Source organism: Epinephelus fuscoguttatus, linkage group LG16, assembly GCF_011397635.1.
Source record: "Epinephelus fuscoguttatus linkage group LG16, E.fuscoguttatus.final_Chr_v1".
NCBI lineage: Eukaryota > Metazoa > Chordata > Actinopteri > Perciformes > Serranidae > Epinephelus > Epinephelus fuscoguttatus.
The window spans coordinates 12,336,815-12,356,562 of NC_064767.1; the positions used below are offsets into that span (position 1 = coordinate 12,336,815).

General features: G+C 40.9%; 1 long non-coding RNA gene across 3 annotated transcripts in view; it reads right to left on the reverse strand.

Annotated features, from left to right (window-relative positions):
- LOC125904065 (uncharacterized) overlaps positions 1-19,748 on the reverse strand; it is an 80,128-nt gene that overhangs the window by 15,284 nt on the left and 45,096 nt on the right. For all 3 annotated transcript variants that reach the window (XR_007451380.1, XR_007451379.1, XR_007451378.1), the window contains one exon: positions 4,406-4,496. This is a non-coding gene — a long non-coding RNA (uncharacterized LOC125904065). The remainder of the gene's footprint in view (positions 1-4,405; positions 4,497-19,748) is intronic.

Below are 19,748 nucleotides of genomic sequence, written 5' to 3' on the forward strand. Positions count from 1 at the left end.
CTACAGCAAAAGAGAAACACAGTAACAGGCAGTGAGAAATCAAATGTCAGTAATCAACGCAGGAAATTCACCCTATGTGATGAAAGTTATTCAGTTTTCCACCTTTTACCACCCAGAGAGGTTTTAAACAGCAAAACAGGACTGTGAATAAATGCTTCACTGGTAAACTAAATGCATCATAACATGGGTATTTCCTACCCTGCTAACAGCCAGTGAATGCAGCACAGTGTTGTTGCAGTAGGTCAGATTAAATGAGACTGATGTTTGTAGTTTATTACATTCAGATCAAAACCTTTTAATGATTTTAATTGTTCACTTTTTTGGGTGAATTTATTTTGAAGTTAAAGAAAAATGTGTCTGTGGATTTCTTTGGAGAGTTTTTGGGGAGGAAATTCTGACCACAATTGTTCCAAGTATTCACTTTTCAAAATGCTGAACTAAAATGAGAAAAAAAAAAACACTAAATACACAAACTCCCTAAAAATCACCTGAATGCTAATTTAACCTTTTCCTGCAGTAACCAGATTTCACATGAAATATTTCCTCCTCCATCATGTTTGTTACTGTGTGGTTTTTTTCTGTTGTTTCAGTGGGTGGAGCCTGATGCTTCACACACTGCAGACATAGAGTCAGTCAGTTCTCTTTAGAGACAATAAACATACTTTAACAGGAAAGTTTCATCTTTATCTTTAAGAAACTCGTACAGCTGCAGAAACAAGCAGTGTTGCAAACTCTGCAGGAATCTACCAAAAAGAAAAAAACCCTTAATTAAATAATTAAATATATGTTAGTCTGCAGCGTACAGCTAACAAATGTTAACTTGTGAAGATATGAAGTGATTTTTAAAAAGGCCACCAACACAAAAAGATGTAAAAATGAAAATTAAATCACGTTTTAAATCATAACTGTATTTACTTTACTAAATAATTTTTGTATAAATAATTGTCTGTTATTATTTTAAAACAATGAATTTTTTCAAACTCACCTACCGTCTAAACCTGCTAATTGTATTGCAAGTGGGTTTGAGGCATTGAAATCACGTGTTTTAGAAGAAACATAAATAATAATTCCTCCAAAGCTGCAGCTCTTTTTGTGTTTTTGTCTGCAGTTTAAAACATTTAATTGAAAATTAATAAACATGCAACAAAAACAGATTTGATGATGTGACAAAGAACCATTTATACATAGAAATAAATATTAAATTTGATACCGTACATTTGCAAATGATTGTAAAGTTTATGACAATTTAATGGGATTTTGTAAAATAAATATGTGTAAATTTATTTCAAATCAAATGAGATATTAAGTATATAAGAACATTAACAAATACACTGCAAGCATTATGTAAAAAGTGTATGTATATGATTATATATCTACAAGAGACTGCACATCTTTACATGAATATATGAAAGAATCTGAACATGAAATCTAAATGTTGACTGAACTAATGGGCATAAAAAAAGAAAATCAGGAGGAATATGGAGCAACACCAACCCCCCTCTGTCTCTCTCTCGCTCACACACACACACACACACACACACACACACACACACACACACACACACACAGCTCTGCTATTTACAGAAAAGCACACACATGCTTTAACCTTGTGAAGGCCACCTTCAAATCACGTATAGCTGCTTATTCTTATATGAAAATAAATGACTCTTTGATCACAATATGTAGAAATCAATTTTTAAAAAAACACAAACTTTGACCTTTTTATAAATATAATATGTGAGTCCCTACACCCAGTAGAAACACAGATATTCTCTCACACCCTGGACTACTTTACACAATATTTTGGTTTAAAAATTCAGTTATTTGCATAAAGCCATGTCACACAAAGAGGAAAAAAAAGAATAATCTTGAATATATAGTATGATGACTGTTTTTAAAGTGGTTTAGAATTTTCACTAGGGGGGCAAAATGTCTTTAAAATGCTGAAAATTGCTTTGAGTTCTCCCTTAATTTGGAAGATTATGGGTCACGTAGTTTGAATAAACCTTAAATTAAGTTATCAAAACCTTTTATTTTCAACATTTCAGACTTAACATTCAGTTGTTTGAACACTTAAAGTTACTGATTCCTTGTTTGTTTCACCTGAAGGTTAATATATAAAGATTAAAGGGCTGATGAGGCGTAAAATTAAAGCGCTGTGTTTCTTAAAGTAAAAAGGTTAAATGTGCGTTTGCATCACACTGGAGCAGTTTTGACACATCAGAAGGATTTTGTTCCGTCAGGAGGAGCACTGACGTCTGGGTGGCGACGCCGTGACTCGCCTGTTTTTGTTTTATTTTTGAACTTCAGTCAATTGAGCAGCGGGTCGATGTATTTTGGCCTTGAACTCTCCATGTCCTGATTTAAGGGCATGAGCTTCAAAATGCAGCAAAACCGTGCTGCAGTATTTTCAAACAAACAACGCAGGAAATGAAAAAAAAAAAAAGAAAAGAGCCGTGACCCGGATGGCTGCGGCGCCCGGCACTCTCTCCCACCCCGCCCCCTGGTGAAGATCGCGTGCAGAATCCAGGCAACCCTGAGCGTGTTGAGGGAGCGCTTGCTGCTGCACACCCAGGCGACGTGACCTTCCATTCGCCAAACAGCCCAGTGATGCGGGGGCTGCCTGACTCACTGAGCATGCCCAGTAGCATCCGCAGTGTTTCGTGACAACACTAATAGTCTGCATGGATCACTGGCACGCTGAGTCACTTCTAATTAGAATTATCTCAATCTTCCACCAGGGTTTTATGGTTTTTTTTCTATCGTAGAGCGCCGCCGCCTGAGTGGCTCGCCAAGGTGCCAGTTTGAGCGCCAACTCCGCCCCTGATCCCTCCTCCTCTAACCTCCCCTCGCTTTCACCTCTGTCAGAAGGCCGGACTTCCCTCCTCCTCGGACCCCTTCCCCCCTTTTTTCTACAAACGAAACAAGAAAATAAAGAGGGGAGGAAGGGGGACATCCCGACCCGCTCTTCATCCTCACCTCGTGGCTTCACGCTCTATTATGTATGCATGCTTTCATTTCTGCTGCGTCTGTCGTATGTTCTTTCTCTTTTCCTTTCTTCCTTTCATCCTTCCTTCCTCCCCTTCCACCCTACAACCCTCTGCTGTGAGAGGCTTTTCATGGAAATCGCCGCACGTTCTCCAGATGTACAGTAAAGGCGCAGTTAGTGGCCTTCCCTCCCGCTGACATGCTCCTGAGACGACGGCCATTTTTAACCCACTTTCTCCTCCTGCCTGTTGGGCCACAGAGCTAAGCTGCTGCGGTGGGAGCCGGCAGGGGGTTGAATTTGGAGGGGAGGTGGAAAGTGATGGATGTCACCCAACCAGCTCCGATTATAGCCGGTACCTCACCCAGTAATTGACTTCATTTAAGAGAGGAAGGAAGCGATTTATCCTCGTCCGCTCGGCTGCCACTCGCTTGACGCAGCCGCAGCTTTAACGGGATAGTTGCGGAGCGAAGTCTTTGCTTCCTTTGAAAACACTTTAGCTCGTTCTTTTTGTTCGGGTTTAATCTGCATTTCCGTCGCAGACACTTTAAAGCGACCTGCAGCCAGCGTGAAATCACAAAAAGCTCCGACCTCCAGGTCTCCAGCTTTACAAGCAGGAGGTCAAAGGTCAGAGACACAGCCAGAATCCTGTGCTGGAATTTCATTCATGATGCAGCAAAAACAGACTGATTAGAACGATTTAAGAGCAATAAACATTTAAATATTGGTTTTTATTTATGTTTCTCTGAAGTGCAAGACATGTTTTTGTTTTTTATTGACAGAAAAGTCTTTAAATCATTCAAAATGACGAGACGAGATCTGAGACAGGATAGGGGGCAGATAAAGTTCAGCCGACTGTCTCTGATTTTTACAAAATATACAAAGAGGCAGGAAGAGTTCAGGAGAGAAGGTGAGACCGGATTTAAACTGTCCTTCCACAGACAGGAAGACAGACAGGTCGGACAGGCCGGCGTGGCCCGGATCGACAGACGGGGAAGAGGAAAGAGACAGAAACGAGAAGAAAGCATCAAGTCGGACAGACGGCCAGTCAGTCAAACAGACAGAGAGACAGACAGGTGTGTGAGCCAAACAGACAGTGGGATTTAAAAAGGCAGGCGGACAGACAAACTGCCAAAGAGTTCGACAAACCAACCAAGAAACATCCGAGAACAGTCCTAACAAAAGCACTGGTTTACTGCTTCAAACTGGTCATTTAGCCTAAAAATATTCAGATTTATCCTGAGGGGAAGCTGTGGTGCGTTATGGTGAGTTTGTGTGTCACCAAAAGTCAGTTGAGAGTTGAGTTGGTGAAAATTTAGCCACAGTGAGGATGTGAAAACCAGGGACACGCTGACCAGAGAGGACACTGAGGTCACGTCCTTCAACTGTCCTCTCAAAGTCCTCCTGAAACTAAATTACCTGATGACAGTTCAGCATCTTCTCTGGGTTCAGACGAGGAACCGACAGCTCTGACGAACGTTGTTGCATGTTGGAGAAACAGACACGCGAGCTGAAAGACAGACAGACACGGAGACAGACAGATGGGTCATTCTGAAGTCAAACAAAGAGGCAGAGCTGCTTCCTGGAGGAAAATGGCAAAGTGACAGCAGGAGGTGAAGGATGTCGAAGAGGAAGAGGAGGCAGCAGGTTGTACAAGGTCAGACAAAGTTCTTGTGAAAAGCGATGCCTCATTACATCGATACCAATTTGTATATTTGATTATCAAATTAAAAGACAAGAATTTGGGGTAAGATCTGGGTTAGATCAACCGATAGGTTTACGGTTGTTAATGTTAATGCTTTGAGAGATGCTAACAGGTTTTAGCTTCCAGTGTGAGGCTTTTATCTTAAATGAATCTCTGGATTTGGGACTGCTGATCACACAAAACAAAACATTTGAAGATGTCACACTTGGCTTTTAAAATCATGATCCGCATTTTCACCATTCCTAACATCACAAAGACGAAACAATTCATTGATTTCTCGAGACACGGGCAGCGGGGGATACACAAGGCCACGAGGAGAAAGGGTAGGACGAGGATAGTAAAGATAGTAGGCGAGGAAGAGGAGATGGAGGATGGTGAGGGTGAGAGTGGAGGAGGACGAATAGAGGCACTAGCAGCAGGAGGCGATGGCTGTGGAAGAGATGAAGACGGCGAGGAGCTGGAGGAGGGGGAGAAAGAAGAGTAGGAGGTTCATGAGAGATGGCAGAGGAGGAGGAGAAGCTGAATAACGAATAGAGGAGGAAGGGGAGGTGAGAATGGAGGATGAGGAGGTGAAGGAGGAAAGACAGGATGACAGGAGAGGCAGGAGGTGAGAAGAAGGTTCTGGAATTACTATAATAATAATAATAATAATATTAAGAATCATGTTATGTTATGGACACCAGTTTAATTATTTCAGCTTCAGTTTCTTCGGGTCTAAATTCTACATTATGGCGAGGAAAAGCAGCGCCCACAGCTCCAAATCTTAAACCATGTTTTGGGTGTGCGGCTGTGACAAAGATCAAAAAAAGACAACAATATCCATGAAACTTGACGGCCGTTGTTATGAAGAAGAAGCTTGTTGGAGGCGTCACACGAGAGGCAGTAAATTCAAAACGCTTGCGATCAAAACAAGTTGCCACGGTTATTGAATTCAGGCAAAACTGATTGCTTCAGCTGGCCATTAGCGGAGCATGTCACAAGATTTTAAGCTCTGTGATTGGATGTTTCTGCCTAAATGCACCTTGGGAATTGTAGTTAACCTCTACCCTGAAGTTCTCATGTCCACAGTCTTGTACCTTTTACTTTTTAGTCCAAGAACCATCGTTTGTTCTGATGATTCAACCAGGAGAGTTTCACGTCGATCCGAACTGTGAAAGAGCTCCAGCTGTGAGTCACCAACATCCTCTGCGGGAACAATAAATGGGACTGTGACTGAAACAACTTTATGCGTTAAACATACTCAGCCCTGCTTCCTCAAGATTATGTTTTTATGTGTTGCCGGTTATATTCTGAACGCAGAGACGTGTGTATTTAGGTTTAGGCAACAGTACTTTGGTTAAGGTACGGTGAAGATTGTGGATTCAAATAAAGGGACAGAGAGAAGGATTCAGTGCCATCAGGCCATACGGATAACAGATTGCAACCAAATGAAACTGAACTCCAGGTTAAGATTTCTTCAGTGTTCGTTGTTCAGGAGATTTTTACAGGGACTTGAATTATCCACAGAGGCCTCCTCCTCTACAAGACAAACGGACCAGGTGATTTAAACCAGTAAAAACACTGAATAAACCAGTTTCACGTTACAAAACAGAGTTTCTTCGATGTTGTTCAGCTCGACGCAGATGACCGTTAGCCACCTGCTAATGTGTGCTCCGATTATTTCTCTGATAACTTAAGATCCAGACGTTTAGGAGGTTTTTACCAGGAGCCGAATTATCCACAGAGGTCTCTTCCTCTCCCAAACAAACAGACCCGGCTGGTGCAAAAATGCAAATGGCCCTATCTTGAGCCAGTGTTTGGTTTGTCTGTTCTGGGCTACTGTAAAAACATGGCAATCTCTGAAGATGAGGACCTGCTCTCTATGTGGATATAAACAGCTCATTCAAAGGATTCTTATTTTCAGGTGATTATACACTAAAGAAAATACAATATTATATACAGTATGTACTGGTTTCTAGGAGACAGAGAAGGTGAAAGAAAAGAAAACTGAAAGAGATGGGGGTGAAAAGATGAGCTGTTAGGAGGTGCAGAACTAAGAGGGGAGGAGGAGGTGGAGAAAGAAGGAAAGGCAGGAGGCGAGTGATGGCTAAATAAGGAAGAGATGGATAGAGGAGGAGGAGGAAAGATAAATGGAGAGAGAGCAATGACAGGAGGACGAAAGAAATGGAGGACAGTGAAGATGAGGAAGAGGAGGTGGAGAGGAGGAGCTGGTTTGGGAGGCTGCGGGGCTCCAGCAGGAGGAGGCGAAGCAGGGGGTCAACACGGGATAAACACTAAAAGCTGCTGAGTTTTAACGGGGCGTGGCCTGTTTGACCTTCCTCACCGACACCTCCTCCACCATCCCCACCTCCCTCCAGCCCTGGGTGCTCCTGGGAACCAGCACCAGCCAATTACAATCTACTGGGACCCGGCCTGTGAGCCAATGAGCGGGAATCGTCCCTCCCTGCACTCCTCTTCGTCTCCTTCCTCCTCCTCTTCTTCCTCGGTGTATTTTAGAGGCCCATTGCGTGACAACTAATCACCTCAGAGGGCAAATCGACGCGAGCAGCCGGCCCACCGCAGCAGCTGCGATCAGCTGATCCGCTCAGCTTGGCTCATAGTTAATAATGCATCAGTGAGGTGTTTTAAACCGAAAGAGCATCCACTTTGCTTCTGCAGGAGTCTCCCTCTGAGGGGTCAAAGGTCAACACCGGAGCTCAGACCTCGTAGTAAACAAAATCACATTTACTGTAAATGTTTGTACAGCGGCCTGTGACACAGCTGAACCTCTGATGTGACAGGATGGGTTTCATAATGTACAGAGAACTATTACAGGTAGAGCTACTTTTTATAAGGAAATATAACAATATAAAATACTTCTCTTTCATCAGATCCCATTTTTTCATCCTTAAATGCCCATCTTGGCCTGATAAAGCATACTGTTTGACCTAAATGAAATTTTTACTCCTGGTGAAACACAAATAAAACTTTATATTAGTGCTTTGTGATGTTGAACACTTTATTTCTTCACCTAAACGACCAGCATGCTCTTAAAACATATTTCTGTATTTCAGAAATGTGGATGTATTTTCTTCTACCGTTCCAAGCAGCTCTTTATTTCTGTATAATCTAAAAGTTAATTTGCAAACTGTTGAAACTTAACTCAAGTTGTGTTGTTCCTCAGAGGCAAAATTAAGTCTGCATTAATTTCTATAATAGTATTATTTCTGAGTGGTAATGACGTGCAGGGTTTGCAGGGTAACACTGCCAAAAGTTAACACACACTTAATGTTCACTGTGACAGATTAGTGACGGATTTTCATACCAAAGCATTAAGAAACCAGTGAAATCCAGGAAACCAAGAAAAACAAACACCCACATTAAAAAATGTGAAACTGAACCAGCCGGTGTGTTAAAATGGCATCAATGTCAAATCACATGATCTGTATGAAGAATTTTCCTTAATTCTTGAAAAAATATTTATTTGTTAGAAACAGTTGAAACATGTCACACACACACACACACACACACACACACACACACTCACACAAACAACTACATACCTATGATTTGTATATATCATAATGTTTATAATGTCTTACTGTTCACATTTCTATTACTGCGTACTGTTTAAATATTTGGATAAACTGAATTTTGATGCCTTGGCAACACTGGTCTTAAAACTTTCATGCAAATAAAGTCCTTTAAAATAATTAAAATAAATTAAATAATCCTTGAAAATACTATTATTAACATTATTATTATTTTAGAAGCAGAAGTGAGGTTAAAACAAACTGAAAATCATGTTAATAATCTGCCTAATAATGGTATTTATTTACATGAAGTTTTAACTTTTTTAATTTGTATATTTGACTTAACATATGTACATTTTGTGCAGCCAACATGATAATATAATAACACACTGTTCCACTCTGTTTTTATAATTAAATATCATCTAACTCACTGGTTATTAAATCATTTTCAGATATCATGACCCTTTTTTATCCCATAGTTATTGGTATATAGATGCCCTGCTATTAGCAGCCTGGTAGTTTAATAGTTCTAATAGTTAAATACTGCATGTCCTGTGTGGATGAACTGTATCACAGATAAATAAATATTTTTCTCTCATATGTTTTTTGCTATAAATATAAATATATTTAACTTTATATTCATTAATCAGCTCAGAAGTAAATTAACTCTTCAGGGAAAAGTTTATGTATACAACTGTTAATAAATATTTTGTTTCTGAGTATTTTTGGCGGAGTGTCTGATCACTGTGGAGCCGCAGAGAGGAGCGTTTAGTTAATATCGCTGTTAAGTTGTTATCACCTAATTATCGCGAGGCTTCATGTCCATACAGCGATGTGAAGATTTGGGTGAAGTATCTAGTTCTTTCACACTGTTTGTGAGTCAGTCTTATTTTTTATTTTACCAATTTAAACGAACCGAATTTTGTTTTTAATCCTTGGCATTTTTATTAATTTAATTTTATTATATTATGGGCTGTATGTATTTTTTATTTCCGTTGTGGTCTTGACCCGCCAGCCTCTGCGTCCTCTGGAGTAAAAAGATGTTATCATGTTCCATCTCTGTCTCTTTCAAACTCCAAAACTTGAGAAGTTTTTTCTCCCAAGTTTAGAAAATAAATAAATATATGCATTAAAAAAAAACACGCTGCGGACGGAGGCGCGGCATGTGGCGGATTTTCTTCTCTTTTAGTTTTACCGCGTCCAAAATAAACTTTAAATCATTAATCAGCGGAACAAAAGTAATTTTTAAAAACTAATTATTTAATATTTCAAGCAGAGATGCAGAGCATTAATCAGGATCGGAATCAGAGGCGCAAAAACAGTCCGGTTCATGAGATATTTAGATTTCATCAGAAGCCGGTTTAATCAAAATCCAAACAAAAAGCGCAGGAATAATAACTTATATTAACTTTATTAAGTCCGTCTAAAGTTGGGCGTGTTTATTCTTTAGTAGGCCTAAAAATAATATAAAGTTTATGAGGTTTGTAAACTTAGATTAAAGTGTCGGAAAATAATCTAAGAATAAAGAATAAAACAGAAAACAGCTCTAAACTGATCAACGCATCAACGCAAAGTGAGGCAAAGTTTAAATAAAACTTGTAAAAGAAGAAAACACAGCAGACAGATATCAAACATTCCTCTCACCAATAAATAAACCTTATTTATTTACCCTGCAGATAAAAGCTGGAGAGATTCAGACGGAACCTTTTTAATATTTCAGACGATGAAATCAGGATTTTCTTTGTGAGCTCGTGGGAATTCTTCCCCATCTCCATCTGATCACTGCAGATTAATTCACACAAATATAAAGGCTCACAGTCAGCAGACAGCACAGCGACGTGATGCTGGTATTTTTAGACTTTAATCAACATCTCTATGTTGTTTTTCCAATAAAAACTAAACAGCAGATGTTCCCTTATTTCTAATATCATACTGTATGTATTATCCACAGACGCTGGTTGTTCTGTGTCCACACTGCAGACATAAAGACAATAAAAAGTTATTTCAACTGAAGATGAGTGGCTAAATTTTATTTATTTTATTTTTTTATTTTAAATTAATAATTATTAAACATCACGGCAGCAGGTAAAACCAAATCTCACTGCCTAAACAATAAAAATACTGCTGGAATCTTTTTTATTATTATTATTATTTATTTATTAACTAAACTACACTTATTCAAAAACCATGTAGGCTATTTTAAGTGATGTTCAGTGGTGATAAATGTGCTGTAAGTTTCACATTTTATGGATTAAATACAAAGTATTAAATAAAAAAAAATAACCTACTGAAATTAAAGTTAGAATAAAAGTTATACAGTGGGAATAAACCTACAAAAAATGCATTTGCTTGCAGTGAAAAAAGTGTTCAGATCCTGATACATGTAAAAGTCCTGCATTTAAATTATACTCAAGTAGAAAAATAAAATAAAGAAATAAAAATGTGTCCTGTGAAGTTTTCACAATTATATTAATAGTTTGTTATTACTCATATATTAGTGTAAAAGCAGCATTTTACTGTTTCAGTTGATTATTATTAATTATTTAACTACTTTTATCTATAATAATACATCACATTTTTATACTTATCACATGCTTTATATACAAAATATTAATATGTTCAGTAACTAAAGTAGCACTGATAACTGTCACAATAATGCAGCACATTAAAAACTAGGCCACAATATTTTTCTATAGATTTTATACAAGTTTAAAGTAGCAAAAAAATGGAAAAACTCTGCAGAGAAGTTTTCAGGATGTAACACTTAACATAAAACTAAAATAATAAAGCTTGTATGTTATCAAGGATATTTACATAAATAATCTTGTGTGCTTATATAGTTCCATAGGTCAATATAGAGGGTGAAACACTGCAGTTAAGTCATTATGTTCATTTGTTATTCAAATACTGTCACCAGTAATCAGAGTGAAACCAACATGTGTCCAAAAAGCACCTCAACATGTTTTCACATGACTTTTATTTTGTAGGAGGCGCTGTGTGGCTCTTGGCTGCTGTTACTGTCTGCAATCACGTCTCTGGAGCTTATTTTAGTGTCACTGTGGATTAAAACAGCATCAGCTACATGCCCAAACTGTGAAATGGTGGTGAAAACGAGAAGAAGATAATTAGGCAGCATGAGCAAGTGACCAGCGGCCGTTTACTCACATCTGATTTCTTCTCCTCAGCTCAGTGTAATCTGAGAAGACACCTCGGGCTGCACTTTACAGTCCGAGACAACGCTCAGAGTTTGGAGAGGGAATAAAGCTCATAAAAACAACCTGTTGTCAAACGCTAGCCGCCGGTCTTACAGCCAGTGAAATCAATACATGAGCTGCTTTTCTGCCCGCAGCCATGACACTAATCTGTGATGTCATCAGGGTGGCATTCAGCCAGTGCAACCCTGATGACTGATATGGCACATTCCACCATCCGCCCATCTATCCATACATACATACAGAGTAGTACTGAGAATGAGCTTACAGTAAAAACAGTGCAGCGAAATGGGAGGTGCTCGTCTTTATGCAGAAATAATTTTCCCTTTTGTAAATCTACACACACTCTGTGGCTGAAATTATTGAGACACCTAAGAATTCCACCCATGATGCTGTAACAACATCCACCCTTCTGGTTTCCATTTCTATATTCCATTAATTTCATTCAGCCACGTAAGCATCAGCAGTACAACGCTGTCACCGGCCTCCTAATGTTGCCGCGGGGCACTGTTTATCATCTTTGTGAGACGCACTGGGCTTGCCGCCTGCTCCAAACTAAACCCATCCACATCATTAGACACTTGGAGCAATGTACATAGTTTAAAGAGCGTGAAAGTCCACTTAGAGTGGGTGGGAGGTGAGGGTACGGGAATGGGTCCCATAAATACACAGGGCGATGTTCAAGACCAGCAAACAACGTTGGCTGAGGTGTTTGTGCCACATAAAGGTATTTTTCTAACGACACATCGCTGCCTTTTTAGCCACATCTGAGCCACTCAGGACGCATTAACACTGGTGTTATTTGGTCCACTTTAAACGAACCCTGGTCCACTTCCACGGAGAGTTCGGTTCGTTTGGAGTGGTGTGAACGCTCATTTGAACTCTGGTGAGGACCAAATGAGCGAAACCTGGTCCGCTTGAAAACTGGGGGTCTTGGTTCACATGCAAGTGAACCCTGGTGTGGTTTGCTTACAGTGGGAAATGCAAACAGACTATCCAGCGAACCATAGAGAAGAAGTGACCTAGAGCGCAGTGCATTTTGCTGTTTTTGTGGTGATCAAGCCGGCTGAAGGGGATGGATTTGCGTTTCCGGTCCTGGCTAATCGATGAGCCTAGTTTTCTTCTTCCTCATGCTTTTTTTCTTCCTGGTCAGTAGTCGATTCGGGCAATACTGCCCCCAAACGCGCAGGTTTTGTAACTGCATGACGTTGTCAAAGCAGTTTGGTCCGCTTTAGAAAGTGCAGTGTGAAGTGAACCGAACCAAATGAAGCTGCGAAATTTTTCTGCATTCCCTGCCCAATCGAACCGAGTCCCCTGGACTATCCTGGTGTGAATGCGCCCTTAAAGCCGGATGTTTTGGCAACATGCAAGATCTTATTCTAACCATAACCATGTAGTTGTGTTGCCTAAACCAAAGTGCCAACCCTTCTGCATCAAGTTACAATGCACAAGGCACCATTTTAGTCAGGCCATTCTCGTGCACTGTTTTCCTACAAAAAGTAATGCACCAAAATTCGTACAAAACCTTTGTAATCATGTAATTCATGTATGACACATATTTTGGAAGGCTGCGATCATGTGACGAATGGGCTGATGGTTCCTAACAGCCCAGAAACAGGGGACTTTCCCCCTGGACTTCCCCAAGGAGACTGATGTGTGAACTTCAAGTGAACTCTGACTCATTTTAAGGAACGTCGTCACCATGTTTCTCTTCCTAAAAATAAGGCTATCACACTAACTGTTGTATGAAGACATGTATTTTTAGTAACGCCTGTGGGGCAAAAGAATACGCATGAGATCATGTTGGCATCAGTGAGGTCCAATACTGATGTTGGGTGATAAAGGCTTGAAAGGAACAAGTTCGTAAGGCGTCTTTGTCAGGCCACGTTGGAAGGCAACCAGCCACACTCGAAGGTTTGGTGAAAAGCTATTTATCGAGCAGAGTGGGGAGATGGGGTACAGTTTAAATATTGGGACAACAGTGCACACCAAATCTTTCCCTGACGACATCCATAGTGTTGCACTCTGCTGTGCACACAGAAAGTGCCAGAAATATTTGTGTAAAGAATAAAAAGAAAAGAGGTGATAGAGAAGTTGGCTCCTTTCTCACCTCTACACAGCTGACTGAGACACCAGCAGCGTGAAGTGGGTGTGAATGTCAGACAGCTTGAGTTTTTGGAGGGAGTGAAAACCCAGTGGGGGGAAAAAAATCAATGCCAGCATGTTTGTCCTCTTAAGGGAGGAGGGACAGAAAGCCACAGGTTTGATGGGAAATGTGGTCCTAATGCGGAGAGACACAAACACTGATAGTACAGCGAGTGTGAGCAGAAGCTGCAGGTTGTCTTCAGCGTTTCTTTACACCAACAAATGTTAAACTCAGAACCTTTAACCTTCCCTTTCCCCTGACGATTAAACTGTGAAACCTTCACCTGGACTCACCTGAGCCGCCCGGTGTCATGGAAACAGCAGATCTCTCAGTTTATTGTCTTTACCGAGAGACGCCGTCGTACGTTTGCTGACCACAAACCACCTGAAGCTGAGCGCGGTGCCAACGGAGGCTTACAGGTCACTAATGTTAGGCACTGCTGAGGGATAAATGCTCAGTAATAATCTCCACAGCAGATATAGACCGACTGAACACAACACAAGTTCAGCTCTGGAAGGACAATGATTTAAAGACGCACGACTAACTAAACAAAGACTGAAAATACACAGAACACTGGGGCATTAATCCAGCTGGCATGTGGTAGCTTCATCATAATTATATATCAATTTTTTAGGTTAGTCGTTATATTTGTATTGATAATCTAAATCTGCAAAGTAGGGAAAAGTTCCAGATAAATAAGTACAGTAAAAAGTACATTATTTCCCTGTGAGAGGCAGCAGAGTAGAAGCAGAAGTAGCAGAAAACGTAACTACTCAAGTTAAGTACAAATACCTCAAAACTGTTCTTGCAGTAAATGTACTTAGTTACTTTCCACCAGTGCCTTCTAGGAATCCAATCCTTCAGTAAAACTTGGGCTGAATCCAAATGTCCCAACTTCACCGTACTTGCAGACTTGCGGACTTCGCGGGCACGTTTCCAAGAAGTCTGGGAGTGCTGAGGGCTCCAAATCCTCAATTCAACCAGTCAACAAGGGGCCTCAAGTGGATTTCCTGCAGACTTCCAGAGAGTATGTCTGGGGTGCAGACTTCAGCATGCTTAACTGATTTAATAACCCAAATACTTACTACCCAAATATACTACTAATTGTGCAGGCCAGAGATAATATTAAACCACATCATGATATAGAAATATGAATAAGTATAAGCTGTAAGTGGGGGGTCAAAATGCTACACATGGGATTTATATTTTGTTATATGCGGGAACAGATGAAGTTCCACACTGTTCATCAACTTATATGACAGTAAAGTCGTCACACTACGTACAACTGAAGTCTGTGAGGGCTCAGTCCACAAGTCCAGAGGGTGGATATTTGGATTCAGCTCTTATTCAACAGAGATTCAATGTTTCTGTTTTTATGTGGCCTCAAAAACCATAATTTCCTGTAAGACAGAGACTGTTGAAAACTACATATGTTTGTGTTCACATGACAGCATCTTCTCGTGGCTGTAGCGATTATGACTGCAGCACAAGAGGAAGTCATGTGACGATGTTAAAGAGACATATATCGCATTATAACACTACAGATTGCTGTTTGTTTAAAGAATACTTCAACCCCCAAATGAACATTTACATATCAGTTTCACACCCAATGCTACATTGAATTCATGAAGAAAATTTTGGTTTTTTTGCAAATGCCTTCTTGGTGAACGAAGAATCCAAAGATCGAGAAAATTCTTGATGAATTGAAGTCATAGGTGACTGCATTTAACAACAGCGAAACTACATCAAAACATCCGTTTACGAACTTACAGACAATTAGTGCCGTATATTTTAAGTCTCATTCATCCAATCAAATGCTCAGTACTTCACAAACAGACAGCCTTTTCTGATGGGGAACTGAACTAAAGTGACACTTCTCTATGGTCTCTTCAAAGTCAGACTCCATTGACAAAAACAGTACTTTTACCTAGCTGAAAACAGGAGCTGCTGGTCTACGACTGCCTCGATGAGCAGTGTTGTAATTTGTGTAGTTTGTGTTACAGTGTGACTTTGGTGAATCTGAACTAACCCTTTAAAACACCAAAGTCACACAATAACACAAACTAACTAACTGATCGAGGCAGTGGTAGACCAGCAGCTCCCGTGTTCAGTGAGGTAAAATTATTGTTTTTGTCAACGGAGTCTGGCTTTGAAGAGAGCATGGATACATTTCTGCTTCACTTCAGTTTTCTGTCAGAAAGGGCTGGCTGTCTGTGAAGCACTGAGCATATGACTGGATAAATGACACTTGAATTATACTGTACGACTTGTGTGACAGTTGATGGATGTATTGATATACTGGATTTTTCATTTACTGCAGAGGGATGCAGGAAAAAGTTTTCTTCACAAATTCAATTCAACACGGGGTGAGTATTTGATATACAAATGGCCATTCTGCGGGTGAATTATTCCTTTTAAACATGACCATGATCTCCCCCTAACCTTGACCATGTGGCTATTATGGTAACCATGGAAACAGTCTGTAAGTGCTGACGGTAAAAGTACCTGTACGGTGACCAGTGGGTCGGTATCATTAGAAAGCAGTGTATTGTGAATGATGCATCATATTGTCTGTTTACTGCTCATTAACCTGCGGAGTGGCTGCGCTCCAACATACAGGCTTACAGGTCACTAATGTTAGGAACTCCTGAGGGATAATGCTGCCAGATAACAGGAGGCTTTACTGCTCAGCTTAATCCTGTGGACCAACATTAAGAGCTGCATTTGGCCAAATGCAGCTGCGCTAGCACAGCACGGCTAACACAGGGCTAGTGAGGAGTTGGTTCTTATCATCAGTCACAACAAACATGAATCCACAGTAATTAAAGTGTTAATGTGCCAGATTTGGGTTAAGACTGTAGTTTTATCTACACACCAGCAGTGGAGACTGTATAGCACTAATATAAAGCTGATTCAAAAGATACAAATGTGAATGACTGAACACATTGTGGGATTTAACAGCTCTGTGGACAGCTACAAAAAACAATCATGCTTTGTTAAACTTGACTAAACTGACAGCAGATCATCACGTTTGAAGCTTTCAGCTCAATACAGTGACGCTTCTATCAGACTGAAAGAGGCCCCTTCTTTTCCCAACCTGACCCTGACATCCCGCCCCCCATTACACAAACGCAGGAGAGCAGGTCAACATATTTCTTGTTGAACAACAGTCGGTGCAGTCGCCATATTTAGCTTTGACTGTAACCAAACCTGCGCTGTTCAGAGGAGCTTCTTTAAACTCTGGACAGAGCTAAGCTAGGCTAACCTGACTCTAGCTTTGCTCTGAGCACACAGACATGAGATACATTTCCATCCGTTGATTGATTGATTTTTTAAAATTGTAAATCATTTAATAATTTATTTTAACCTCTACACTTTTTTTTTACTCTTTACTCTTTTATTGTAAATCTGTATCCTTTTTCATTTTTCATATTTTATTGCTCTGGTGTATGAATTGTGCTCCATCTCCCAATGTTAACAAAAGTGAAAAATAATTTGTATATCCAGTCAGTGATCCGAATATGCTCCAAAATTTGATGGGTTCCTCCTTGGCCCATGCTACATTATTCAATTGAGTTTTCTGAAGATAGGTCCAGTAGTTTTTCCGTAATCCTGCTGACTAACAGACAAATAAACTAATCTAAAAGCGTTGCCTCTTTGGCTGAGGTAATTCGCATACTTCCCTAAATGGTTAACCATTCTGTTTAACTGCTTTATAACCTGGGTCTTCAACAGGGGGTCAATGAGCCCTAAGTGGTCCTCAGAGTTACTGCAAGTGGAAGGGTGCCAAATTATTGTTTGATAATTTAGCTTTTAAAAATAACTTTACCCCAATATCCCAAAACATCAACGTAAACCAAAACATAGAGACCAGATTTTGCAATTTCATATTTAACTTGTTCAGTAGTGCAGCAGTACTCAATATAAAATAAAAGCTGAATAGGTGAAAGAAAACCACTTACATGATTTTAACTATCAAAAACAAAGTCTTTGGATAAATCCTTTTAAACATAAAAATTAAGGTGAGTAACGTCTTTGTCCTGACACCGCTAATACGCAACATACAGTAGTACTACAGTATATACTGTCTACATGACGCCAAAACGGACATAAATTTAAATGTTTATCTTTACTGAGACTTTTTATCAACACATGATCAGTTGTAATTTAAACTCTGGTAGTGGAGAACCGGAGATTAGGATTACACACACACACACACACACACACACACACACACATAGTCGACCATACATCTGGCACAAAGCAAAAACCCAACCAGCCCAAATCTGTGGCGTGCTTGATGACGTGTGATGTAATCGAGGTAACGACGCGGCGTGGGAAGCAGGAGGAGGAGGGCTTAATGTGACTGGAGGAGGGTGGGAGGAAGCAGCAGGAGAGGAGAAGAGGGAGAAGAACAAGAAGAAGAGGAGGACGAGGAGGAGGAGGGCCGGCCCGGCTACCTTGACCTCCCCTCAGGGGTCGGGTGAGGAGGTTAAGCAAACAGGTCGTCGGCTTTGACAATAATCCCAGCTGGTCTGCCGTTCCTCGGCCTCGGGTGTCAGCGTGCAGCCCGGCCGCTATTCAACAGCTCTCATCAAAGACCACTGTTGTTCTAAGGAAGCTGGGAGGGAGTCTGGACGCCCCCCACCCCCCCACCTCCTCACCTCCTCCCCCTGACATCACATAAACACTGTCAGTCATATTTTTCAGCCCCTAATGGACGACATGGGCCACTGAGTCCAAGTCCACAACCTCCACAAAAAGTTCTCCTGAAGGTGGGAGCTGAAGACCTTGTGGACAGAGGCTTCAGCCAGATGTTCCCTCACCCTCACTACATGTTTGGGTTTACCAGGTCTGTCCAGAAGAAGCAGAAGCAACCCTCTTGTTTCCCCGAGAACTCCAGCCCAGCGCTCAGCCGGGAACTCCTGAGTATCCCCACAACCACCCCACACCTGCCCTGTGCCTCTCACCCTGGGCAACTCCGGTAAATGAGAGAGTCCAGCCTCTCCTCTCCAGGAGTTTGGGTCCAGAACCAGTGCTATGTGTGGAAGTAGGGCTGGCACCACATCAGATTTCACTACACGATTATTGTGGCCCAAAGAATTCACGTTAACGATATTATTGCAATATCTACTGTAGAAAATTTGAAAAAGCCCCCACACTGGCGAGCTAACCTTTTTTTCGTCATCATCTTGTCTTTGTGCAGCAGTAGGGACAGACTGTGGTAGTAGCTACTACCTTGCTAGTTGTCAGGTGTGCGTCTGTGGGGTCGGACGGGAGGGAGACAAAGCGAGAATGGAAAGAAACGGAAATTATTTAAAAGGCACTGGAATATTTATACGATATTATCAAATGTCTATTATTAACATGATATCAGTATTTCATTTGTTTTAAATATCACAATTATCGTCAATACCGATATCAATATACTGTGACCCCCTTCGTGGAAGTGAGCCCAACGATATCTAGTCAGTACCACTCCAACTCACTTTCCAAGCCAGAGAGGAGAGGTTCCATGTCCCTAGAGCCAGTCTGTGATGCCAGGTGTCAAGACACCTGGATCCCCACTTTTGCCTGCCGCACAGCTGACAATGCACCTGACCCCAATACCTATAGGCCTACAGAAAATGGGCTCTGTGTAGATTTAACAGGCTGTGGGTCAAGGCCCAGCCACTAAATCCTCGCTGGTGAGCTCCCCTCCCTGGTCTGGACTCAGGAGGGGTCTCAGTTTCCCTTTTCTGGATGATGCGGTAAAACTCCTGTCTGGACGATTCAAATAGGGTTAGAGAACGATTGAATCTTAGTCTGTCCCCTCGCCTGGGACCATTTTACCTTGGGAGACCCCACTAGGAGCCATCTCTCCTAACAACACAGCTCCCAGGGTCGATGAGACGTGCGAATCCCTCTGCCACTTTAAGGTGGCGATTCTTGAAGAGGTGTTTTTAATAGCTTTGGACGATAATGGAGCTCAGTGCACAGAAGAATAAGATATATGAGGCTTTGATACACATACAACTCTTTTTAGTAGCTACAATGTTGTTAAGGGTCGTCCTTGCGATCAGAAAACATTCATGTGTCTCTTTTAAAGTCAATAAACCATGATAAAAAGAGATTTTGCGGACAGATAACACTTTGGTTACAATAAGATCTTGTGAATTAAATGAAACCGCATACAAGAAAAGACGAT